Source organism: Tympanuchus pallidicinctus, unplaced genomic scaffold (genome assembly GCF_026119805.1).
Source record: "Tympanuchus pallidicinctus isolate F22 unplaced genomic scaffold, pur_lepc_1.0 scaffold2, whole genome shotgun sequence".
NCBI lineage: Eukaryota > Metazoa > Chordata > Aves > Galliformes > Phasianidae > Tympanuchus > Tympanuchus pallidicinctus.
Genome location: NW_026294721.1, coordinates 42,944,682 through 42,972,372, shown reverse-complemented (window position 1 = coordinate 42,972,372; position 27,691 = coordinate 42,944,682). Strand labels below are relative to the sequence as shown.

General features: G+C 39.4%; 1 long non-coding RNA gene across 1 annotated transcript; it reads left to right on the top strand.

Moving 5' to 3' along the window:
- LOC128080599 (uncharacterized) lies at nt 1-27,691 on the top strand. The gene is made up of 5 exons (XR_008206797.1): nt 1-42; nt 142-198; nt 10,182-10,356; nt 17,628-22,393; nt 23,003-27,691. It is a non-coding gene; the product is annotated as an uncharacterized LOC128080599 (long non-coding RNA).

Below are 27,691 nucleotides of genomic sequence, written 5' to 3'. Positions count from 1 at the left end.
TGGATTGGGTGGCAGATTTAATTTAAGTAGAGGCATAGAGAGGTGTGCAATTATTAGTCAATTACACATCCATTAATAGGCTACTGCATTGAACTATTAATCATTTGTGAAATTAATTCTTTCCCTTCTTTTTCATTAAAGGGCAGATACAACTTCTAAAGAGAGGAATGCTTCAGGATATGCCTGTTGTCATTAGGGGTAAGTTTTGTACTCCCACGTATAGATGCATTTATCATGTTTATCCTCTAACCTTTCAGTCTTGTTGGAAGTATGGGATGTCCATTGGCAGTACTGTTTTCTGTTATAGTTTACGTAGCTTTGATAATTATTGTCAGATGGATCTCTGTATTCTGAAGTTCCTGGAAAATGCAATAAGGCTAGTAATTTTTCTCGTTTTGTAGTCATATTATTATCTTATTATTCCTTTATTTCAGGCTTTTTTTTTATCTTCCCCGCTTCCCCCACCCCAGAAATATTAACGTAATTCAGAAGGTTAAAAACAAACCAACAAAAAAAGCTTTGAGAGAAAACTTCATTTGAGGACTTTTGTCATTAATATTTGTCTTATTTTCTTACCAGCAATGAGTCTTAATGGTAAAAAAAATTACAAGTTCTAGATACAGTGATGCGGAGGGGACATTTAGATGACTGCCAGCAATTCCTTAAGCTCCTGCTGCTGGTAAAATCGTTTTTCAAGAGTCTTTCAGGCTTTCCTTGCCCCTTCACGTATCGTGCACAGTGACTGATCTCAGTATGGAGAGTAAATATCATCAGTGTCAAGGGGAAATGGAGATGTGTCACACATGTTTTTCTGTGGGTTGAATCCCAAGATTTTGGGGTTTCATATCTCGAAGAGACTTCCCTAGTTTCTCAGGTGAAAGGAAAAAAACATTGTTTAAACTGTACTTGGCAATCTGTGATGAACAGCATTCAGAGGAGCAGAGGGCATGTTTTGGCTATGCTCTCCACTGCATGCTACATCTTCACAAGAACAGGTCTGGAAGAGGTCATCTTTCTGACTCCAGTCACGTGCTCACATCTGCTAGCCAAACTGATAGACCTAAACTTGAATCCCAGTAATGCTTCATGCTACCATCACATCCCCTGAGCTGCAGACCTGAACTAGAGAAGGCATAATGGTAAACGTAATGGTAAACGGCAAGAAGTTATACCAGAGGAGGTTTAGGTTGGATATTAGGAGAAACTTTTTCTCTCAAAGGGTGGTCAGGCACTGGAATGGCTGCCCAGGGAGGTGGTGGAGTCGCCGTCCCTGGTGGTGTTCAAGAGGCACCTGGATGAGGAGCTACGAGATACGGTTTAGTGCTTGTGGTACTGATAGGAATGGGAGGGTGGTTGGACTAGATGATCTTGCAGGTCGTTTCCAACCTTGTGATTCTTGATTCTGTGATTCTGTAAGTACATAAACATTGTATTTCAAAACCACAAGGGGAATGTTGCTAGGAGTTGTATATTGATAATTATTCTTAAAGCACGGGCAGAAATGGATGTTCAAAGGAAAAATTAGAGGCATATCTTATTAAATGGTAAGCTATATAACATCCTTAAAAGGTCAAGGCCTTTCTGTTAAGCAACATGTCCCATGTTTAAAATGGGTACCTAAGTACTGTTTCTGCTTGGGCAAATGTGAACTATTGATGCTGACAACTGCTAACAGAAATTAAGGTCAGAGCTTTGAAACACATTTGTGAAAAATCAGTGACCCCAATCCATAGTGACTCTGCTATCTCAACCAGATCCAATTAGTGAGCTAAAAAAAGTCAGAACTGGAAATTAACAAACTGCTGATTTGCATTCAACTTGCTGTTAGCCAGAACCCCCAAACTCTGTTCTACAAAGCTGTTCTCCAGCCTCTCCTTCCTCAGTCTTACACATAGCCAGGGTTGCCCACTCTCTGATGCAGAATCCAGCACTTGCTCTTGTTAAACTTCACGCAGTTGGTGATTGCACAGCCCTCTAATTTGTGAAGATCTCTCTGTAAGGCCTCTTTACCCTCAAGGGAGCCAACAGCTCCTCTTAATTTAGTACAATGTGCAAATTTACTCAGTATGCATTCAAATCCTGCATCCAAATCATTCATAAAAACGTTGAAAAGAACTGGCCCTGAAAAGTACCTTGTCACAGTCTATTAGACACATCTACTGAGCATAGTCCTTCGCTCCTAGGTACCACAGGTTGTCTGTGAAACAAAAGTAATTGCCTCCTTGTGAGGGAAGGTGAGAAGGCATGAGATACAATTAATTATGATATATTCGGTACTTGAAGAGTCTTTGAGTGCAATTGCCAAAAAAGGGCAGAGCTTTTTTATTAGTTATGGTTATGGCACCCTTTGGCTCATTGACTAATTGTTTCCAGAATTTCCTATTCTCATCAAGTTGTCAGCCAGGACTTCCAGAAATGGCCTTTTACTACAGTGAATCATAGGAAGGCTGTCAGGCTATGAGAGCTGGTACTTCCTGCACACGTGGCTATTCAAAGGATCAATCCATAGGCCACACATAGGAAAAGCAGCAGCACTTGCTTTTTGTGGGATAAAATACTGCTCTGAGTAACCTATTAGAAGATACATAAGGGAGACCATTTGGATTAGGGAGCTCTTGACATCAGATTTTGATATTAATCTGTCCTTGTGTAACTGATAGAAGCATACAGTTACAATAAAACATGCCAGAAAAGAGAATTAAATCAAAAGGAACAGACAAGAAAGTGACAGAGTATTTGAAGATGATTAGGAGAGGAGGGATTCTGTGCCTCCAAGCTGTCTTGCTGTTGCTTTGCCACTGCAAGATGTGTTGAAAGCAGTGATAGTTCTATCCAGTCCTCTCCCTTTCCATTCATGTCCCCATTTGCACTGGGTGCTTGGCTGCCTTCACATGTCACAGGTACTTCTGAGAGGGTAGGTTAAGGAAGGTGAACTTGGAACATGTTAGAACTCTTTAATTCAAAACTAACAAAATCTGAGAGACATCTGGACTTTAGTTTCTAAAAATCATTATTCTCAAGAAAGCCCAGAATTCACATGGACAGAAGACTCCTTCTGATGCATTTCAGAAAAATTCTGACGTGTGTCTGTGCTCACCATTAACTAAACACCAAATGAGGTATGGTGTTAATTTTGCCCCATGCCAGACTGGCAAGAGCTATTGTGAGTACTGTTAGTTAAAAGACCTTTTTTTTTTTTTTTTTTTTTTACCTGCCTTCTTCTATAATCAGGCATGTAATGCATTTTGCCATGGAGATGTGGCCTATTAAACCTTATCCACAGCTCCCTTTGTGTCTCTGTAGCTCTCTCCTAATAGCACCTAGTGGGTTTTAAGCCTTTGGATAGAAAGAAGTGCATGACAGGCTGCATGAAGAATAGTTTAAAGCAATAGAGGAAAGAGGAAGAGTTGTAGTGGATGACCAGATCCATTCAGTGCCTACTGTCCAATTCCTTTTATACCTCTTCAACAGTTCCTGAGGAGTTTTTGCAGGAAAAAAAAAAAAAAAAAAAAGGTGGTTCTGGCAAGAGGCAAATCTGTCTGCAGAGGAAAAATCTATGTCAAGAGGATTTTCACATTTATTTTCTGTCATTGGCTCATTGCACTGGGCCTGAGCTCTGTGTGAGGAGGGCAGACTCGCAGCATAGTTGTTCATGAGGTAGGACTGTAGCATTTCTGCTCTTCAGAATCTCTTCTCCATCCTGGTGATACTTAGTTGGTGATTAAGCATGAAATGGCATTTGGTTCCAGTGTGATTTGTTACCCTGTCATGCTGTTATCTCTAATAACTTGCAACAGTTACATACTGCACTCAGGAAGGCTAAGAGCTAGGAATCAGGGTGGTCGTTGCATGCAGGATGGCCAACAGCTTCTTGTTTGTACTGAAGCTTCTGTATGGATCTTGATCAGCTAAGCATCTGGTTCTGCAAGCTCTTTTTTTCTCTGAGGAAAGTAGCTGGTAAGCTTGGATCAACCTTTTTGGTTTTACATGCTGTGTCAGAACAGAGCTGGCCTCTGCTCTAGCCTTCAGGATATGCTGGGAAGTTATCATTTTCTAGCTATTCATGTTAGAAATGCGCAAGCAGCCCATTTTATTTGCCAGCATCCAATTCATTTAATTTGAATTGTCATTTCATGTTAGCTACGTAACTACACGTCCCCAGAGTGGGTGCAGTGCCTTCACAGTTATTCAGGTAAGAAATACCTTGCAATCTTACCCACTGGGTGTTGCAATCAATTTTATCAGACATGTACGTTGCCTGACAGGTGCTTTGATTGCACCTTGAACAGAACGCAGTCCCCTCACCCTGCCTCCCATCCCTTTGTTTCTGTCATTCATTTCTTTAAGCAATTTCACAGTTTTACTGGAACAAGAAAACTGGAGACCAGGACAGATTTCTGCTTTGACATGCAAGTGAATACTTTCCTGTTTTACCACACAGTAGGTTTCAAGGGAAGTGAATCTCTTCCTCTTTCCTGAGTAGTTCCTTCCCTAGCTGTTAGATGTTGCTATCATAATGGAGTCATCCAAGACTCAGAGGAATAAAAGACATCAATTTATTGAGAGCTTTCTTAACAAGAACTAATACTCTAGTTAGAGGTAAAATTGGCTAATTTGCTAATTATGATTAATAAGCTTTACAGGTAAGACAGTCTTGGGCAGTGGCTATTACGAAGCGTAAAATAAGTGACAGCTTCTGGCTTTGGGATCTCCTCTGTTCCTTTGTTCCTCTCCTCTGTTTTCCAGGCCATGCTAATTTCAGTCGACAGATAAAAGGAAGCAGACACCAGCTTGTATCTTACCTTCACAGGATAAATTGGTTTAATCTCCCAATTTCCTGTATCAAGCTGGAATCACTTGCTCACAGGCCAAGTGTTCAGCTAATAAACACTCCTGGGCCCTCCCATTCGAAGGCAGTCAACTGCAAAGAAATGCTTTCAAATGTCCGCAAAGCAGTACTGATTGCCTCACGTTGACATGAGACATTCCTTACCAGTCTCAGTTTCCCAAATATGTAATTGTGCCCACTCTTTGGTCTACTCTGTTGCTTCCCAAGACCATGAGCCTCTGAAGATGCATCAGACCACGTAGACTTCCCTGGCCACTGTTACAAGCTGCCATGCAGGAACTGCAAGTGGTCTAAAAAGTTCAGTTTTTATATAAGACTGTGTCCCAATTATCAATGTTCTAAATAGGGTAATGTAAGACAAAAAGAACCATCATGAATGATTCATTCAGATAATAGTCCAACGTAGTGTAATATCTCTATTGATACCGAGTCTGCTTCCTCATCTCTATAGGCTCTTCTTTTGTTTCTCAGTTTCAGGACCATGATTTTTAGCCGCTTCTGCCATCTCTGTTTAACATTTCTCATACCAAGAGTGACAGCTTCATCTTGGAGATGAGGCACCATGTGGTCAGGTTACCAGTGAAATAATAATGAATCTTTAGTATTCTGAAGTATTCAAAAGCACACTGAACTAGGAGAACTTTTAACTACCATCAGTTTGACAGGTAAGCAAACTCAAATTTTTGAGTTTTTGAGCTATTCTACAGGCAACTAGGAGAAATCTCTGAATTAGTTGCCCTTATCCTTAAGGCAGATTTCAACTTCCATGACATAAATGGCATACGCTGCTGCAAGTGTGGAACATGCTGAAGATAACTTTATGTTACAAGAACTCAGTGAGCCAACTGGGATAAGCAACTCCTGGATCTGTTGCTTGAGAGTAGAGAAGGCCTTGTTGGAAGGATGATGCTAGATCATAGCAGTGGTTACGACATTCTTATTTTCAAAATTCTTGCTGTAATGAGAAAAAATGGTCATCAGAATTGCTACCTTTTATTTTAAGAGAGCAAACTTTAAGCTACTCGGGGAGCTAGTTAGCAGCATCCCCTGAGAATCTGCTCTAGAGGATTTAGTGGGGCTATGAGAACTGGTCACTGTAAAACCCACCTTTTAAAAGCCCAGGAGCAGGTGTTCCCATTGTGTTCCAAGTCAAGTAAGTGGGGAAGAAGACCAGCTTGTCTGAGCAGGGAACTGCTGGAACGTGGGCAGGAAGAAGAAATACGATCTCTGGAAATGTGGTCAGATTCACATTTTCAGATTCACAGATTACAGAGCTGCAGTTCACATCTTTAGGGAGAACACAAGGAAAACCAAAGCTCAACTTGAACTGACACTGCCCAGAGTGGAGCCAGACAACAAAAGAAGGCTATTTTAAGTATGTCAACAGCAAGAGCAAGTTAGTAGATATTACAGCAGGACCCCTCTCAATTACATGCCAAAGGTCTTGGGAGTCTGGGGAGGTCCCCATTGGCAAGAAATCAGACAGTGTTTTCCTCATTTACAGAAAGAGCACAAGAGAAGACACTGGAATTACAGACCTGATAGCCTGGGAATCATTTTTAAAGCTGACTTTCATCCTTGCTAGTGTTCAGTGTGTTCAAACACTGATTACACCATTAAAAGCAAGAGATACTTATGTTTCCTTCATTGCAAAAACTTCTGGAGTTGTTGCTTCCTCCAGAGAGAAACTATCTACATAGGAAAATGAGTCTGCTCTTTTATTCTGTCACAGAATGCATAATCAGTGCTGAAATTCATGTAACTGCTACAGAATACATAGACACAGACCTGAACAATATGATCATACTGAGACAGTATTTGAGGTTTTTATCTTCCATCGGTGCTTAATTTCCTTTGATTATGACCTGTCAATTCTCCTCAAGTGATTAAATTACCCGCTCTTCTTTTTATAGATCTTTTCATACTTGTGAAACTAAAAGAGTTCTCTGAACTGTAAAGCAGATATCTGCCCTACATGAGCCCTGGCAGGGAGATGTTTTGCTGCCAATTTGCACTCTGCTTGGTTAGAAATTTGTATCTCTCCTTTAGCAGGTTGGGAGGTAAGCATTTTGGTTTTTAAACAAAGAATAAACAAAAAGATGAATTTGCTCCAACTGCAGGAAAAAAGCGTCTTCCAGCAGAAGGCCCCTGGGAACTGAAAAAAAGATGACGTGTGCTTTGCATGGTGTGACAGCAGGAGCGGGGCGTTTGGCTGCAAAGAGAGGAGCATATGGCAGAAGAAGCGAAGGTAGCTGCTGAATGTCCCATTCTCAGGTCACTGTTGGTGGGCATTTACAGGAGGAAAGCAGTGATTAAGAGATGGATGAAACCTATTCAGAAGCACTTTTAAAAAGTCAATGGCAATAGTTCATTGCTTATAATGGAGAAAAGAGCCAGAACTGCTTCCCAGTTCAGCTAGAAGCCAGTATCTCATGCTAATACAGAAATCAGAAAGGAAAGATAAGGGAAAAGAGGGAGTGGAAGGAAGTGGCAGAATGAAAAAGACAGATGTTTTTAATGTCCCTTTTTTTAGTTGTTGTTTTGGTTTGTGGTTTTTTGTTGTCGTTTGTTTTTGTTTTGTTTTTCCCCCATGGGATGTGTGATACAATTAATCTCACTCCAAGGGAGCACTCCCAACTGCTGAGCAGGGAGATAGAAACTGCAGCTCCAGGAAGTAAGCTCTGCTAACCCATTTCCCAGAGCAGAGGTGCTGGCAGGACATGACTCAAACCCAGCAACTAAGAATTAGCCAGTGTTAATTAATACAAATCTGAAAGGGGTCTTTGAATGAGTAAATTTGTCAATATGAGGCAGGGCCAGATTTCAGCTGCAAGTCACATACTGGGTTGAAAGCAAGCAAACAGCCTTGCTGAAATGTGAGCCTGTAGGAGGGAGCGGAGGAGGTGTTTGGTGTGCTGCTGAGCAACAGTTGCCTAAATTATTTGTATTTATTTTACTTGTTTATTTCTGTCATCTTTATTTTTATTCCCCTGCTTGAAATAATCCACAGTCTGGTAAAATACCCTGGGGCCCATTTAACAACTGTAATGCCATTTGTAAGATGGGTTGGCTCTTTTATTTTTTACTTTTTATTATTTTTAACAGTTTCTTATCATTCTTGGCTCTAGAAATAAGTCATGCTGAATTTAGGCTGAGTCAGGGAATTACTTAATTGCCTCTCTTCAACAAAATGGTGCTTAGGGAACCTTACAACCCTTACTGTTGCCGCTTTTCCAGAAGGATTGCCTTCATTGCTTATCTGTCTGCTCTGCATGGAAATGAGGGGAGATGATTTGCAGAGTCAAAGCTGTTATAAAAATAAGATTGGATTCGTCTGCATACCATTTCATTGGAAACTGTATATAAGCTACTGCAAATTTTAATGAGGGGGCTCTCTCCCTCTCATTTCTCGAAGGGAGGAGGGTTCTCATGGTCATGACTGATCTCAAATATTGTACGTCTGCCCTGGCCCTGTTTTTACCTCCAAGTAACTTTTGTGACACTGTCTAACTAGCCATGCCCATGAAAAACATACTTGGACAATTAAGACATTTTATAATACAGAATGTAGCCTTTAATTAAGTGTTAATATTTGTCCCTTATTTTTTCCACTTATTTTCCACCTCTCTCCCTGTTCTATTTCTTGCTCATGGAAAGCAGAGTCACTAGTGGATCTAACACAGATATTTGTGGGCTTCAGGTTCAATGAGAAATCAAACTTGTGTGGATTTTTTTATTTGTAGCCTAACACATTTGAAGTATTAATGTTCGTAGTTACAGTTTTAGACTTGTTGCTCACTTTTCTAAGTTAAGATTTGCCAATTTGCCACACCTTGCATGTTGCAATACTTAGTGCATTTTGTGACTTGTACCAGCTCATCCTAGTTCACTAAAATCTGAGTAATGAACTCTCTTGAGTTTCTCTAAAGTTTACTTGTGGGAGTAAACACGCATCTTGAAGTGCAAGTGCCATAATACAGGTTCCTAATTAAGATTTGTAAGTTAGTATTAATGCTTTCTGTTTGGAAAATCTATACTAATGGAGACATGTTGGTATGTGATGTATATATAAAATCAGATTTTAATTTCTGTGTCTGAATGGTATACAAGCTTTTAAGCCTGAAAATTTCAGTGTTTGTTAAATGAAGATGAGGGGAAGCCACCCCTCCAGTCACACCAACCCATCATTCTCCCTGCAAAGATACTGGTGCCCAGGGACTGGGGTCTCTGCCCACGCCAGTGAACACAGTTGTCACTTTCCCCTCTGCACCAGTAGTAAAGTTGAACGTGTGTCCCAGACACGCATACAGGGCACTGACGTGGCCACAGTGCTGTTATCAACATCACCTGTCACATCCCATGGTGTGATTCTGCACAGGGTTATTGGAAAAGATTATTGCAGTGTCATCATATGACATTTCAGAATGCACTTCTACCTCCAGGTTTGTGAAGTCTGAATGGTTTGAATACCATTTTCCTTCACACCGTTACATTATTATTCGTTGCTCCGCATCTATGAGTGGGCTGCCACATAGAAAAAGGGCTACTTACCATCAAAGGCAGACTTGATGTAATGATGAGTCTTAAAGGAGAGATTTAATTTTCTCTGCCTCAGTGGCTTTTTGGTCTTTCTTGCACTATCATTATCTTATAGAAATTTCTTTCTAATTAAAGACAGTGGACTTTTTTTTTTTTTTTTTTGTATTTCATGTAGCTTTTGCCTCGGGAAATGTGAGCTGAAGAAAGCTTTATCCTTTATTACAGGGAACTTCAAAATACAGAGAAATCAAATTGCTAGCTTAATTACTAGTACAACTTACATTTGAATAGTCATCTTATGCAGATACAAGACAAGATTATTTCCTCACAATGCCTCATCTCTGTGTAGCAATGCATAGTGTTTTGCATCTCAGTGTAGCATTTGGGAGCTTTTATTTTTCTCCTTTTTTCTTCTAAAATAGCTGAGCCTTTTCTTTGAAAATAGTTTCCGTTTCAAGGAGTGTGGACAAGGGAAACGTCCATATGGAATGAGGAACCAAATCTGGGAGAGGAATTGCTGTGCAAGCTCACTCGTCTTAGAGTAATTCAAATTACTGCCCAAAAGGCACATTCATTTTTGGAGAGAGAAGGTGGATCACCAATTCTAAGAACATTTATTATAAATTAATGTTTCCAAACAGCAGGGGAGAAGTCAGAGGGTTGGGGAGAGGGGAGTGAGGTTTTGAAACAGAGCCAAAGCCTCCTGTGGGTACATCAGGGACTAGAATCACATTGTCCATTCTCTTGATCTTGCCATTTACTTTGTGTTGGCTGATTAAAATTTGTTTTACAGAACAAACCCATCCCAGCAACAGCACCAGCCAATGGAAAGGAAACTTTGCTGTGAAAATTGGAAGGAGCACATGGAACAGCAGGGTGCAGGGCAGGAAGTGGAAAGGCAATTTTGCCTCTTCTGTGGTACTGTGGTTGTTGGCAACTGGAGATGCACCCAATCGCTGAGCAGTAAGGTAGGCACATCCTTTGGGATATATGGCACTGTTCAACAAGTTGCTTTGAAGAATTATGGAGCAAAGTTGATAGAATTTAGAAGCTCATATCTCACTGAGAACTGACAATACTGTCTTGTCCTGAATCTTTTAGAAAACTGACTCCTTGGTTTTATTAAAGTAATCTCTTTGCAGGGGATTGTTGTTAATTCTGTAGGCACATATCATCTACCTTTGGGGTGCTAAGGAGGAATTGTTCAGCATTCACTGAATCATGAGGCAATCTATAGCATTTCTCTGTGTATAATCAATGAATATACGGATGTTATAATTAAAAAAATATACAAGAAAATTAGGCTAAACAGGTTATCACGCTAAAGAAGAATGGATGGAAAGCTTACCAATGTCCTGGGCTCACTGAGAAGACTCCAAGAGGAGTGATCTCCAAAAGAGATCCTTCCCCAGTGGTAGTCAGCTCTTAATTGGGGTCTAGGAGAGGTGGAGCCAGGCTCCACCCCTTCTGGCCAACTCACTGCCCTCCTCAGGTGGTCAATCAGCGGTTCAGGCCGTGATTCAGCAGTTCCCATACACTCTGTGTACTTTCCTGTCTGATGCTGGTTGCTAATAAATGATGTCATAACAAGTATGTTGTTGCATTATGAGCTCCCAAACCAGTCCGTTCAGCTCTGCTCTGTGAGATGCTGTCTGATTTGGGTGACATATACTGGAGAGAGAACCAGTATGCTTCTTAAAGGATTTACGATCCTAGGAATTTGATGCCTTGGTATTTTGATGCTACTTTTAAAGCAAGTCAGATTTAGAACATATTCATTACTTCTAATCCATTTTCTCTTTTTTTTTTTTTTCTTTTTTTTTCTTCCCTACCAAAAAAAGTGTGAAAGAATTGGAAAAGGTTCAGAGAAAAGCAGCAAATTGGCATAGGGTAGCTTTTGTCTGACAGATGATCACATGAGCGCAGTTGTTCAGTCAGGAAACAACTGAGGGAGAACCTCAAACCTTCAAACCTGCAAATCTGCAGCTAGCAAAACTACCCCATTGCCATGTATCAACAGCAGATACTGCTAAGAAGATGTACCTTCTTTTACACTGCTGATGGCAAGCATGTGCAGTCTATGATATGGCCAAAGGCTTTCCAATATTGAAAGTGATATTTCAGTCTTTTTCATCCTTCTAAATTAGACAGAAAATTCTATGTATTCAATCGTTCTATAAAAGGAAAGTTTCAAATAATCAGAATCACAAATGGTAAAAGAAAAATCAATATATCTTGTTTTCTTGTAGAATTTTTTTGTCATAGGTTTGAAAAATACATTACAGATCAATATTTTTTCACACTAAAAAGTGAGGCCTTCTCCTAGAATATGTGTAAATGTAACCATATTTCCAAAGGTAGAAAAATGTATCCATTTAGAAATGGATTTTTTCCACTGAAACTGAGTCAACATTTGTTTTATAATTCTGTCTTTTTATTATTCATGACCTCAAAAGAGTGTGTATGACATTTAGCAGGTACATCTCCACTGATAAGCGTTTGCATTATTAGACTCTTTCACAGGTTTTTTGCACATTTTGATTGAGACCTTTGAAACATCCCTATACACTGAAGCGATTTGGAAGTGTTTTCATCTCAGCACTAAGCATCTGTGGAAGTGCCCGTTAATTGGTTTGGGTTTTAGTTTGATGGCCTTTCCGGATATTCCTCAGAAATGAAATGGGCAATGTCAGATCTTTAGCCATAATGAGTTTCTAGAGAGTGTTCTTCGCTTCCTACCTTTTCTTCGCTGTTATGCTCCTTCTCTCTTGATTTTTAAAGATATTTGCGGGCTGAACTTTTAAGTCAGACTACCTGTTTATCTTTCTCTATCCCCTGTTTTTTGTTTTATGTTGTTGTTGCTGTTGTTTATTTTCTGGCATGCTTTGTTCTATTTCAGGCTTAACTGCAGCTCTTTTTTAGTTTTTAGACAAATTTTTGTGAGTACTGAAGTATATTTTCTTCTAGTTTCTACTATAAGAATTTCTCTACATTCTTTAACTGTCACTGAACAGCAGCTGTTTGTTTTACTTCATTTCAAAATTTCTTTTCTGAATATTGATTTTACATTGTCTTCAGGAATGACCATCCTACTGACATGCGGAGTCAAATTCTGTAACCCAAATAAGATTACAAAGCAGGTATGGTTTAATCAGTGCTGCGCAGATACCAGGTGCAAGGGGGATCATTCCTCCTAACTTGCACACAGTCTGGAAACATTGTGCTACAGATATAGGCCAAACTAACACATAATCAATAGTTTTCCCAGAATTCGGATACATATTCATTACACCCTTGAGAGTTCATTAGCATGCAGACCCTTCCCTCTTGCACGTGTGTAGTGGGTCATGGGATGAAGTTTTCCTCACAAAGACTTCTGATCTTTCTCGCTGTAAACTTCTGACCTTTCAGTGGGGCATCCCCCCCAAACTGGCTTCTTCTTGCCCTGTGGACAACTACCACCTCCCTGCCAAATGTCCTCAGGCTGTTCTCAAACCCTTATCTTTATGGCCTTCATCTCCCTCACTATCCCAGACCCAGTGTCTGCCATCCCTTATTTTTCTAACAAGCTCTACGTTCTTGCTTCTATAAACTAACTATTCCCCTTCGTCCCCCTTATTCTCAGTCACTGTGAAGCCTTCTTGCCTTTTTACTTTCACTTATGGGGCCTTTCTCACCTTTCGCTACAGGCTGTTTTCCTTCCAGAATTAGATTCAGTTGTTTTCTTGAAAAAGCACAGTGTGAAAGTTTTGAGTAGCCTCTGTAGTAAAACTGAATAGAATTATGATAATTTGGACCGATTCAAAGTTGCTTGTGATACCAGTCATGTTTTGACCCCAGTCCAGTATTCAACAACTTTCAGTTTACACAGTCTAGTGCCAGTGCTGCAATCTTCTCTCTTCCTTGTATGCAAATAGAGACTTTATGCATCTTTGCTGCAGCCTGTGGTGTCATTTTTTTAACTCCAACTTGGCCACACCTTTGTGGTCAGGTATTATGATTCTTGTATGTTCCAGAAGCTCTTGTGTGATACAGTAGCTCTGTTAGGTTCTGTGACCATCCCTTTGGTGTGAAGGTGGCTTACTTCTGCCCGTTGTCTCCACCCCACAAAGAAATAGTGCTCAGCATTTAATTAAGGGAGGTTATAATTATGGAGCACTTCGTTTTATGCACATTCTTTTTTTTTTTTTTTAGAGTTGGTTTCATATAATGTCAAATATTTGTATTGAAAAGGATGAATTCAACAAATTCTGGGATGACTGAAGTCTCTGTATTCAGCTCTGAGTGATGAGTGAAGATTTATAGGAAATTTAGAATTCATTGTTATTCTGAAATGCCACGCAGAAAAGATTTCCAGCTCTTCTAGAAGTAAGGCTAGGAAAGCAGAGGTCATGCAAATGAGTTGTGATTCCTGACATAATCGTAATAGTGATAAGACAAGAGGTAATGGCCTCAAGTTGCTCCAGGGGAGGTTCTGGTTGGATGTTAGAAAAAATTTCTTCTCAGAAAGAGTAGTAAGATATTGGCATAGTTGGTTTTGGCTTTGTTTTGTTTTTTTTTTTTTTCCCTAGCCTTTATGATTCTATGATCTAAGGAACCTTGTCATCTTGTATAAGAATCCAATACTGTCTGACAAGTTTCCCCCCAGAATTGGAGATGGGCTGTATGTGAGGGGGACCATGCCCAGGTGGACTTGGAGATTTATATGGAAAAAACATCTATGTGCTTGCAAAAATATACTGTAGTCTACAAACATGGCAAAATGTCAATGCCTTGGTATGTCTGTAAATCATAATTATAAACTCATGCTGTTTCCATGTTATATAAGGCTGGCCTAGAGGCACTTTGCACTTGACCAGATTGTGACAGCAGTGCTTTTAAAAGGCTGTTAAACCAGGGGAACCTGAATGCTATTCAGATTTTGTGCTGTGATGATGCCTAAGCCTTTTTGACCAAGGAGAGAATCTACTAAGCCAATAGTGAGATTGTTGCTTTTCTAAATAATTTTTGGTGTAACCTGCATGGTAAAAGATGTGCCTCCATATTCTATGGAGTATGGGGCAACGTGTTTCAAGCAGAGACCCAGCAGATTCCTGGAACCACTGTCTTTCCTCAGCTGCAACACTTCTCTTGACATCAGCCCAATTTCTTGGATGAAGACATGTCTTTGCAGATAGCTTTGAGATAAAAGTTTCTGTAGTATTTATCATCTCTAATGAAGCTAAAAGTGTTATCTGGGTATTGATACACAGCCACTCATATAATGTAACACAAATGGAATATAGGCTATTTCTCTTTTTATATATGCAGACTTTTCTAAAGTTTTTGTAAAGCCTATAGAGGAGACTGTTCCCTTAAGTCGCTGAAGATCTGCTTATTTTGGTCATATATGGTCATATTTTGGCCTTTTTTGGTTGTAATACTTAAGAGGTACTACACCATATGAGTATACCATACCATATACTATACCATATGGGAAATGGGGAGGTTGGTGGCTCTGCTTGCGGTGGGGGGGATGGAGCTTGATGATCCTTGAGGTCTCTTCTAACCCAAGCCATTCTATGATTCTATGAAATGGGAAGAGGGGCTGCATACCTTGTTACTTTCCATTGTATTGTTTCATTACCTAGTTGAAGAATCATTTTGAAAACAGAAAGGTAGATGATCCTTGGTTAAGTTTGTCTGAATTTCTTAGGGAGAGCAAAAGCTGACAGATAAAACAGATGAAGACCAGTTTTAAATGCTGGTCTATCACACGTGATCCCTTGAGTTTCACAACACATATATGGTTGCTTTGTAACACAGCAGTAAATCCCAAGGCTGACTTAAAGGGAAGGTCTCCTCTGGTGGAATTTTTGAGAGAACAACCATGCCAGGGAAGGGTGTCTCTGTGTAATATCCAGATGTTAATTGGAGAGGTTTTCATTTATTCACAGATGTTAGCACCTCCTTGTCTTTTAGTTTATTGAACGCTCGTATTCTTTTGTTCCCATTCACTCTATTTATGTCAGTTCATGATATTTAGAAGACTAGCTTAATTTTCAGATTTCTTCTAAAAAGAAAAATATACGCAGATAAATATCTGAAGGCAAAAACTCTTTTCCATGCCATTTTCTGTGAAAAGTCAGCTTTTAGAGAACTACATTTACAAGTATTTAAGTTGTGCTTACTAGACCTCCAGTAATCTAAGCTGGCAAATACACATGAAAGCAGATTGAGCAGAAAATTTACGTTTAAGGAGTTTGTGAAATTGTTGTTGTGAAATAGTGTCTGCTGAGAACAGTCACGACTCTTGTATGTTGGGTTGTTCTTTTTTTAAATTGTGACCCCCTTGGAATAGAAGGACTTACAGGCACAAGTGCGTCAAATGGGATCTCAGCATGGAATTTTATCCTAGACCTTTGCTTCTCTTGAGAGAGTGGGTGTATTTCTGTGACATGCTTTTGTTTGGGTCAGCTGTAAGGGAGAGAATGAGTTAACACCTAGCAAAAAACAGCACATTCCTTGGTGATCTTAGGAATAAGCACATCTTGTTAGTCTCCCTGGTACATTGTGTACAAACTAGTACAGTTCCAGGGGTAGGTTCAGTACTTCCACTGAGGTTTTAGCAGCTCAGATTTTTGACTTTGAATCACCTTGGCACAGTCCCTGGTGTATCTACTGCAAAATCAGCATTTATTGAACTGTTCCATCTCTAAGCAAAGGATTTCTGAATCCTGTGCTGTATCTGTGGCATTTTTATTTAGGATTAAAGTGCAGCTTTAAAGTAGCTTAAATGTTTGTATAAAGATCCCCTGCGTGGACCCCCATTTCTACAGTGGCTTGAGCTTCATAATGAAATGTGAATCATGGGGTGGGATATGGATTGCAAAGAGTTAAGCTTCTGTAAGTCCATGCAAAAACATTTAAAAATAGCCAACAGAGTAATTCATTTTGTTAACCATGAAGATAATGTTCCTGATGAAGCTATCTGAAGGCTTAGCATGGTGTAAAAGTAAAACAAGACATATTAACGAGTGTCACTTGTCAGGAAAGATTCTAATAATGGAAACGGGAAAAAAAAAGGCAATAACTACATCTGTAAACAGAAACATTTCTTAAAATTGATCTGCTGGGCAACACTAAATTTCAAAAATTCAATAATTGTAAAGTTCACAGATCAATACTAAATGAAACATAGTAATATTCTCATTTGAATTATTGACGTATGAGAAATTTCAAGTCTAAATTGGCTTTTGATTAAAGGAAAATCAGGGAAATATCCCACACAACTCCCCAAGACTGCAGCTGAAGCTGAAAATAGACATCTGTGTAGTTGGAATTAGGTTTGCAGTAGGTTATCATTCTTGTTAAATGTTTCTTTGGTACAAGTTAAGAGTGCTTTTTCCTGAGTTAAATTTCTGTTGGATTTGAAAATATTAGTTCTTTTCACTTTCAAGAACAAAAGCTGTCAGATTATGGATTGAGGAAGAGACCTACAAATGCAACTGATTCCAGACTTCCCCATTGTAGAAGAAATATGAACAAATAAGAGCTCAACAACTGATTCCAAACCCTCAATATGAAATGTTATGATTTGTGAACATAGAAAGATGGACTGAAGGGTCCTTTCAGTTCTTTAAAATCTGTGTATCCCTAATTTAATTCCCACATACTCTAGTAGTTATGGAGTCTCCATAGAACAATGCATGCTAGCTATACTAACATGGGCACTAGCTGTGATATTTAATGCTCTGTCCCTTGCCCCCTCCTGACTTCACCCAACCCATTGTGTGAGGATTGTTGTTAATGGTGTAACATCTTACATCTGAAGTTATTTTGCTGTCCATCTTCTCTGCTAATGACTTCAGCAAAGGAATGACTTCAAAGCTGGGAGGGACCTTCTTTGAAATCTTGGAAAGCAAAGCCATGCAGCCCAGCAGGTTTCTGTCTCTTCAAAGTGATTACTAAGGTGTCTAGCAGAGGACATGGAGAAGTGCAATCTACAGCTTTAGCTGTAGCTGTGAAATTTGAAATTTAATAACAGACAGTAATCTTCCAGTCAAAACTATTATAAAATAGGAAAACTTTCCACAAGGAAAGAGAAAGTAAAAGGCAATGGTTATATCATTGTTTCTGTAATGACATCTTATGAAAGAATGTATTTCTTCCCATTGCAAGCATAAAGGAATCTGTTCTGGGATTACCATCTTTGATTACCAGCCTTGGGCATAAACTGAAGCCTGGATTTCTTTTTCAGGTGGACTTTGCTTCTTCAGCAAGTGTTTCTGACATGTCTGAGTCACGCTGCCAGTGGATCGTGTTCTCAAATACTATATAGTCTGTATCTACACAATGCAGATGTGTTGTGGTTCCTCTGGTTTAGGAGGCAGGTTACCTACTGGATTTACTGTCTGCTTGAGGTGCCTGATTCACTCCACAAATCATGGGGAGATCCCCATGACTACATGAAAGGCAAGATAGAGAAGATGGAAAATGTGGTACATGTGGTAGCTGATTGAAACCGTTAAGACGATGGACTGTACAAAACATCATTCATCCCTATCTGTGGTTTCTTGAAAACTTTTGACAGACCTCTATTTCTTTCTATGCAAACTTGGTTTCAGTGGAGGTGAGTGCCTGTTCCTTTTCTTATTAAAAATGAAGTTGGGAGAAAGCAGCAGATGTCTTGACTTTGCCCAAAGACCAGTGGGAAGACATGCACAATCTATTCAGGTGTCTTAAAACTGAGGCCAAGCCTGTTCCACTTCTGTGGGGCTTTTTTGTTGTGATTTGCTAACTGTTCTGGTTCATCCTCATCCTTCCTCACATGAACTTTAAATCTTCTACTTTATATTTGAAAGTCTGGATAGCTAGGTCTCGTCCATTTTCAGCAGCATCTACCAGCTCTCATTCTGTTTGTCTTTGCGATTTTATAATCTGGTTTCTTCACCTCATACTAGATTTTAGATCCTTAAAGTGGTGGCTAATCAGTGGGTTAATTAATTCTGCATGCTAAGATGACAAGAATATTTTTTTCCACTAAATTTTTATGCAAGAAAGAAAATACACAGGTCTAAAGAAAGGCTAGGATAAAGAATATTTCTGTCCTAACACTTTAGTCATGTTCTACCCATGACTGTGGTGACCTGAATCAGTGATACAGATTTCCCTCTCTCTGATGCCCTCTGGCATCTGGGTTTCTATCTTAGAAGTGTAAATAGGTTTAGAAATGGCACTTATGGACAATACAGTATGGTTTTCCTTTCAGTTCAGGTGAGTAGCATGAGAAGAGAACTGGGGCTAGTAGTTTCCTTCTTATAGTCACAGTCTTGATGGAAAAATTGTAAAAACAAACACCTGTAATTCCTGAACTATCAGCTAAAGAATCAAAAATCAATAGATTTGGCATTGGCAACACAGCAAATGTATGAACTAATCCTTAATACTTGTGAAAAGGAATCTCATGAGCTGTGAGAAACAGGAATAACATCATATCCGCACTGCTAATTGGCTGACAGATTCATTGTCCTAATTGGAAATGTTTACAGATGTTAAATCCAAGAGTTGTTAACTGTCAGAGTTAACAACAGGAGGAGCGACTATGTCAAATAACCATCAAACTGACCAGTGTAATCCATTTTCCTTCTTGCAGAAAGATTGCAAGCTATAATGTAATGTACCTCCTGTTTAGTAGGCACTTCATGGACTATTGATTTTAGTTCTAAAAAGAGTTTGCATGCTGTTTCCATTTGTCACCTTTGGATATCACCAGTACCAAAAAGGTAAATTGCTCCAACCATTTAGATCCATTATACTATTGAAAGAGCAAAGATGGTTTCTATAAAATAAATTCTTTAGCCTTGCTAATGCTTTTTCTTCCCACAGTGAAGGACCTTCCTTTTATCATGGAAGACATTGTTAAAGCATCATCAGTTCTCATTTTCAAAGACTAGCTGTCTACATGGCGTGGAACGAAGGAATATGTTAAAACTATGAGCAACTGCAAATAAAACTACCACACAGTCTCTGATTGAGTGAAAGGCCAGTACCTGCTATGGCAAATATGGACACATCTGTGGCATAAAAGATCTGATTTTTATTTGACTCCTCCAGGTCAAAATACCATTTCATATGAGATTTCATTTTTCATTCTGTCTGGATACAATGCAAGAGGGCCAGAGAAAGAACAGCAGCCTACAATCAATTCTTTCTTGTTAGAGCATTTCAAAGGCAGAATTCAATGAGCTGTACCTAGTGGGAGTATTGTAACAAACTATGTGCACAACCACTGCACTTGAGCATTGGGTAAATGGTTTCCTGATTTATAGTTTCACTTTTCTTCTTAGTCACACATTATCAGTCTGAAAGAAGGTACGACAAAAGATGTTTGATTGCTCTCCAATTAATTAATGTGCATCCTTCAGTAAACGTTTAGTTAATCTGCCTGCTTGAAAGGCAGAAGGAGGGAGATAGAATATTTCTGTTAATGCTTGCTGGTCTGTGCCTGCTATCCTGCAAAGAATAAGATCTTGTGGTAAAACATTTTTGAGCTACTGAATTCATATCTAACAGACAGATTACGACAGCACTTCTGTGTTTGAATAAACAGCTAGAACACTTCAATTTATTTATTTTTTTTTTTTCCCAGGGGCAGACCAATTTTCAGCATATCCCATTTCTTTAATCAGTTCACTAGACTATATCAAAGGACATAACCAGGCAGATCAGGAGATAGCTTGAAACTTAACTATGCTCTTCTTTATTTAATTCACTTCTACCACCTCCCCCAAGTTTCAGACTCTTCTTTCCTGCAGCTTACATGAATGCAAAAAAGCAGGAGAAAACACAGGACAAGACTGTTCCTCAGCCTATGTGAGGTATTGCTCCACTTCTCTTTTCTTCTAGTGCTTTTTTCTGTTATTTCTGGTGTAACAGGTTTTGAAGCCTTGGATATTCATATCCTTATCACAGCAAGATCACAGCAAAAGATAAGTATGCTTGGGTCAAAGCACAAAGGTGCAAGGCAAAGCTGTAAGCAACTAAAGAAGCAACTTAAGTGCTTGTAAATTACCTGCAGTGTGCTGTGCTTCATTAATTTTTGCTCTTTACATGCCTCTTCTCATGTCTGGCTTTGAAGCACTGGTGGAAAGTCACAGTGCTGTAATGAATAGGACACAGTGCTCTACTTCATGCACTGCATGTGTGTCTTTCACAGGAGGGAGAATTTTGCGATCCCATCACTGCGATCACTGCAATGAAGAAATGTTACTATGTTGGAATCTTGTGAAACGAGTAACAACACTGACAAGAAAGAAAAAAACTGATTTTTTTTTTTTCTAGTACTTAAAACTTTGGCAGACTAAAATCTCATTTTCTTTTCGTTTCTAAAACAACGCTGATGTTCTTCTGTCTTTTCCCTCTATTCAGGTAAGATTGCTGGTGATGTATTGGTGAGGACCACTGACTTCTGGGATTTTGCCTGGAAGTCTGAAGTTCATATAGCTTCCTATTTTATGTGCATTTGTATTAGCCACTGCTGAAGTACTTATAATAGTAAATGCTATGTTATTGGCAATTAATTCAGTCTTCAACAATTAATTTAGAGTCTTCAGTACATTGACATTCTGCCTAGGGAAGGTTGTTTTTCCTAAGTAAACCGAAAAGTAAAGTCTCAGCATTCCACAAGCTGTGCACCCTGCTAGAGCTGTTAAAATAGGCACCATAACAAAGTTGTTGTGAAAACTAGAAGCTTAGTGAGCACCTGACTTTTTTGTAAACAGTTTCTTCATCAAACAGGGGAGCTGACCTACTTTGCATGTGACCTTTTGGCAGGATAGCACCTTCCAGTGGAACCACACCAGCCACCGAAGAACCTTAGCAAGAACCTCATATTACACAGTGCATATATAGCATGAAATTCTAGTATGAATAGCAATTCTGAGAATAGGCAGGCACTAAAACATTGTTTCATCAGTTCTTGTTTAGGCCTGAATGTGGCATAAATATGTCTGCTTCTGGATAGAGATATAGTAAAGAAGTTATGAACAAATTACACCTGTAGACAGAAAAATTCAAGTACATATCCCTAAGGACAAAGCCATAGAGGCCCAGGTCTCTGTGTTACAGGAATCACCTTCTGAATCTGAAATAGCTGAGGAAGTAGAAGACATGGTAATGCTATTGTTATGAGCTGGAGGAACCTCAGGATGATCAAGGTGGACCAAATGTGTGATTGTACAACTGTAGCTGAACTCCAGACTGGTCAAGAAAAAATATTCAAACTGTTTGTGCATGAAAGGCTGCATAGTGCCCTGGGAGTTCTGGCACAGAGACAGATTATTGAGAGCACTGGAACTACTAAAAAGAAAAAAAGTCAACATATGGAATGATTCAAAATTTACATTTGAAGTAGTGCATGCACGTAGAGTAATACAGAAGGAAAGAGGATTGCTATCCTACCAGGGATCACAAATGAAGCATGGACCCATTATTATAGAATTACTGGAAAGTGTACTGCCTCCTCAGAAAGTTGCCATAATGCATTGTAAAGCACATCAGTTCAATAACACTCCAGTGAATTACAGCAATTGATTTGCCAATAGAGCTGCTGAAGTAGCCATGGAAGGAACTCTTATTACTAATCGCGGACAAATATAAATAATTAGGAAAAGAAACCCCAGATTACCAAGCTAAAGATGAGAGACTGGCAACATTATGAAAAGTGGTTAAAGATGGCAAAGTGTGGTAGGTAGCTCCAGATAAATAGACAATTATCCCTCAATCTCTTATGAATAAGACTGGCAGAAGATTATCATTGACGCACTGGGGAATAGAGGCAACCACCAGAAGTATGAGACACCAAGTTTAAGTGTGTGAATGGCAGGAATCATAGTGTTGTGAAAAGATGCGATCTGCGTTTGAAAAACAATCCCCATCCACCTAAACCTCCACTCAGAACAGCTAAGAAAGGAAAGCATCCAGGAGATTATCAGCAGATGGATTTTTGTGGATTGCTGCGGTGATGTGAGTATGGGTAACATACTGGTACTAGTAGATACTTTTTCTCGGGATGGCCAGATGCTTTTCCCTGTTATACCTACAGAGCTCCTGAAGTAGTAAAGGTTTTATTAAAAGAAATTACACCCAGATTTGGGGTACCTGCAAGGATATCTTTAGATACAGATCCACATTTCATCACAGAAATAGTGCAAAACCTTGCTAGAATTATGCTAAAATGCAATCACCATGCTCTGAGGAGATCTCAGTCTTGCGATAACATAGAAAGAATGAATCAGAGTTTAAAAAGCCAAATAGGCAAAATATGCCAAGAATCAAAATTAAAATGGCCAAGTGCCTTACTTGCCTTACTAAGAATCAGGATGAGGTCCACTTCTAAAGAAAAGATCAGTCTGGTCTAGTACCATATCTGGAGGTTGGTGGTCCTGCCTGTGTCAGGGGGTTGAAACTTGATGGCCCTTCGTGTCCCTTCCAACTCCAGCCATTCTATGGTTGGTCTTTGTGAGATTTCATATGGGAATCTATAAGAGAGGGAGGTGATATTCGCCTCCTTGAGGAACAAAAGGCTAAAGAATATGTGATGTCTTTGAGAAGTGTTTTGTCTTTTCTCTGCAGGTATGTTGTACGTGCACGCTTACCGCTGGATGGACCTGTACACTGGTACCAACCTGGAGATTGGGTGTACCCGACAACATAGCTAGATGAAGAGAAGTGGAGAGGACCCTTCCCGATCTAATTCACCATCCACGCAGCAGTCAGACTCAATGGAGTCAGCCTATGTATTCATTACAGTAGAGTCAAGCCACCTGCAACATCAGGATAGACTGTCAAGAAAGAAGGACCATTGCATTTGCAATTAACTCAGGCTGTATAAGACTAGGTTCTATGTTTCTTATAATGATAAGTAATGCATTTATTTAAAGTGAGGGAATTAATATGAAAGTGAAAATATGGTTTTAACATTAATACAAGGATTTGGTGGGATGTGCAATGTCACTAGCATCTGCATAGTGGTAATTATAAGAGGTAGAGGACTCTGTAGAAGATGTATTAAAAGATATTTTGAAAGAAATATGTGAAAGTAATTAGAAGAACTAACTACTTCCCAAGGGGTCAATTGATACCTGGCAATTAATTAACCACAGGCCCCTTACAAGGACCCCATACTAACACAGAGCATGCATAATATTAGATTTTAATATAGCAATTCTTGAAATAGGCAGGCACTCCATGGAAAATACATGAATATTCACACATGTTCAATATATATAATCTGCATACTTTTAGTTCCTGGCTATGCACGCTAGGTGGATCCCGTGCATCTGGTCACAATAACAAATGCCTGCTTTTTAATGCTACATTAGCATTAATGAGTTTTATTCCTGATTTCAGTGACAGAACTGGTGTTATTAATTGCCTTCCCTTCCCCTCCCCTCCCCCCCCCCAAACAAGTATGAGGGCAAGACATTACGTGGATATATAAGGCATCTTTAGATATGCAGTGAGACAACTCAGACACTAGGCAAAACTATCATCTCTGGATGCTGTCTGTGCCTCCCATTTTATTTAAGTATCTTTAAGCTGCTGCCATGAACACAGGATCTCTGTTTTCAGCTGGCAGGAGCTGACACAGCAGAAATAGCTATCAAATATGATAGAGTTTCTCCCTTCTAATGCTCCTTCTTGTACCATTCTTAGAACAGTTTAGAGTACCAATAGAAGAAATGAAGACAAACAGACATCAAAGACTCTGCACAAGGTCAGTCAGCACCGAGAAGAGCCATCCATCCTTCTATATCTGATGCAAAGTGCCACATCTTAGCTCTGTGTTCTTTTTCAAAAACTACTGGCATTTGAAGAGGTTTTAAAACACCAGTACATTATTTGAATAATTGTGCTTATATCCAGAGTAGGGTTCAAGGCATGTATGCCACCCAAAACAACTGGTCTGTCCCAGAGAAAGAGAAATAGTACACTTCTGAAACAGGGAAGAAAAGTCTGACTTCCACTAACTTCAGTCTTCCTTTGCAAGTGGAACTTCCCACTGAGAATCTAAACATGCATCAGATGTCTAGAAACAGTAAATCATTTAAGGTTGTAACCGGGAAAATAGTTCAGCAACCCTTAGGAACTATTACATTTTCACATTATTGCCATTAAAAAAATCCACATCTTCTCAGTGTTTGTATAAGCAAAGTGGTTTGCCTCAGGTGAATGCAGTTCCACTGAAGAATGTGGTACCCACTCTGTGCTGGTGCTCTTTGTTCCAAGGCGTGCAACTCTGCCAATACTGCAGAAATTTGAGAATGCTTTTCTCTGAGGCAGTAGTGTTTAAAATTTCACCCCATCCATTAGATTGCTCCAGAATTAGCCTTGTAAGTACATCCGAGTTCTATGGCATAGTGTTGCAGTAAAAGCCAGTCTCTGAGATGAGGGACTCTGACAGTTTATTTATAGTTCAGAAGGTCAAACAGTTGCCTTAATTGGAAAACATCGCTCACCAGTCTCTGAGCATATTGATGTACTTTGCATTCGATGCCATTAGTTACTTGTGTGAGTTTCTAATATCACCTTTGTTAATAAGATACATTCTCCATAATGGGCTGCCTGCAGGTTCCAAGAGCCACTTATATGCTAAGTTTGACAAGTTTGATGATGCTAAACCCATGCTGAAAGCAATAGCTGTCAGAACTGTACCTGGGTGCCAGGCAGAAGTCTGTGACCTTCAAACTGTTTTGGGATGAGATGTGCTAAATCCCAGTTGTATGGTATGTGACCAGGCAAAGGTATTTCTTCAAATTTGTCTTGAATTCCTGCCAGAAAAGTTGTATATAAACCACACAGCCAAAGTTTGATAGACTTGGCTTGAAGTAGAAGGAAGGTGAAATAAAGTCACAGAATCACAGAATTGCAGGGGTTGGAAGGGACCTCAAGAGATCATTGAATGCAGCCCCCTGCCAAAGCAGGTGCCCTGCAACAGGTCACACAGGTTGGTGTCCTTACAAGTCTTGAATATCTCCAGAGAAGGAGAAGTCAAAGTGCTCCCAACAAGCGCAAATAAAAGCATACAATAGCAAACACACTGAGTGATTTGGCCTATGGATCTCTCATCCATACAGCTGCAGACTAGAAAAAAAGAAATCCTCTCCTCAAAGCAAAGGAAACTATCTTATTAAGTCTAAAAATTCCCTCTTGGTTTTACTTCTGCTGTTCCCAACCTCTCCCTTGCCTGCGGTTGTTGCTGAAAATGACCTTGTCAAATTTTACATGTAGCACGGCCCAGTAGACACGTGATCTTAACCATAGGAAGAAGGCAGAATGTTAATATTCATTGTTTGAATTTATGTAGGAAAGGAGCAAGAAATAGGATTAAGATGGAGGTGCCTAATGCTAGGACTCCTCCAAGTTTGTCTGGAATTGAGCTCAGGATGACATACACAAATAGGAATCACCCCTCTAGTTTGATGTGAGGGGGTGGGATTAGTGAGGTTGCTGAAGTTTTATGGGTCCCTTAAGAGTTTAGGGGAGAATAAGGCTAATATTAGGAAGGGATTTATAAAGGCATGGGTTGAGACGTGAAGGAAAGCTAGCTGTGAGAGATCAAGTCCAATGATGGCTATTACTAAGCTTAGCTGGCGGAAGGTGGAGAAAGGAATGATTTTTTTTTATGCTGTTTTGAGTGAGGGCACCTGGTGGCAGAGGGCTGAGAGTGCACCTAAACACGGGCATATGGCTAGGGCTGTTTTGTTAGGGGTTGGAAGGGGATGAGTATGAATAAGCAAGAAGATTCTGGTTACTACTATTGCAGTAGAGTGGAAACTAGGATTTACACTTCTGTTGCTGCAAGGAGTCAAGGGTCAGCCAAATTGGGCTGACCTTCCTGTAGCAGCTAGAATTAAGCCCAGGAGGGGGAGAGTACGTGTTTGGTGGGGTAGATTGTTTGTTGAGTTTCTCAAGCATTTAGTGTGGAGACTAGTGATGCCATACTCGAGATTAAACCAATATCTCACATGAATCTAACTCCTCCCTACCATTTTGCCTATCCAAAACAAATTATGAATGAATACATGGCTATATCCTCATCCTTACATGAGGCCTACAACCCCTCCAAGACTTAAAGCCACATGGTGACTACTAGCCATTTGACAAACATGGCACTGCCCTCTACAACAAACCTAAAAGAGGAACTAACCATTGTAATTGTGCTGTTTCACTGATTTGCCTTCACAATTGTTCTAACTGGAATTTCAGCCCTGCTGAGTGCCACTTATGCTTTATATATATTACTAGTAACCCAATGAAGCACCCTACCAGCCCACATCACTTCCATCCAAAACTCTATCATTTATCATAAGCTTCATAAATCCCCCTAACCTTAAAAATAGACCTACACTCAATACTATTTTTTCCAATTGCGTAATTTGTAACTTGATCTATCCTGGAATTTGTAACATGATGCATAGCCTCAGAACCAAGTATCAAATTCTTCACCTGTCTTCCTTACTTCCTAATTGCCATACTAATGCTAACCATTGCAAACAGCATATACCTTTTTTTGTAAGCTGAGAGAAATTATGTCATTCCTATTTATTGGCTAATGACAACAACAAGCCAAAGCTAACACAGCAGCTTTACAAGTTGTAATCTACTACCAGATTGGAGATATATAAGGCAACGTAGTGTAACACAAAATAAAGATAAGCATGTGATTTTTTAACATTTGAATTCAGTACTGTGCAGTACGAAAGTATAAAGGATCTAAGTAGAGTAAATCAATTTAAGAAGGTAAGTGTTTTTAGTTAGTTTAAAATGGCAGGCTGCAGTATTTATTTGATAAAAAGTTATTTGAAGTATTTGACAGAAAGTCATAGAAATAAAAAAGCTAGGCATAACTGTTTTTAAAACAGCATAACTATATAAAATGGGAAGAAGGGAGACTGAGATTGTACTGTTAACATTTTCATGAAAAAACAAAATGCCAAAATTAAACAAGCAAACTCTAGTGGAGGAAATAGAAACCCTATTTTCTGAAGACTGTGCAGTGAGACATAATGGTTGTATAACTTCTGAAAGTTTATAATTTAGTGATGCAGGCTCAGAATAAGAGAATTCAATAGCAAAATGAGTCAACACTTAAACCTAAATTGTAATTTATAAGAGAGTCTCTTCTCACACAAATCAAATTTGGAAGCAGAATAATGTCTTCTGATAGCGAGGCAGTATTGCTGAATGTGCTGGGTGGCAGTTTGCAACACACAGTCATTTGAAATTACATTTATAAAATAAATGTTCAATTCAGAACAA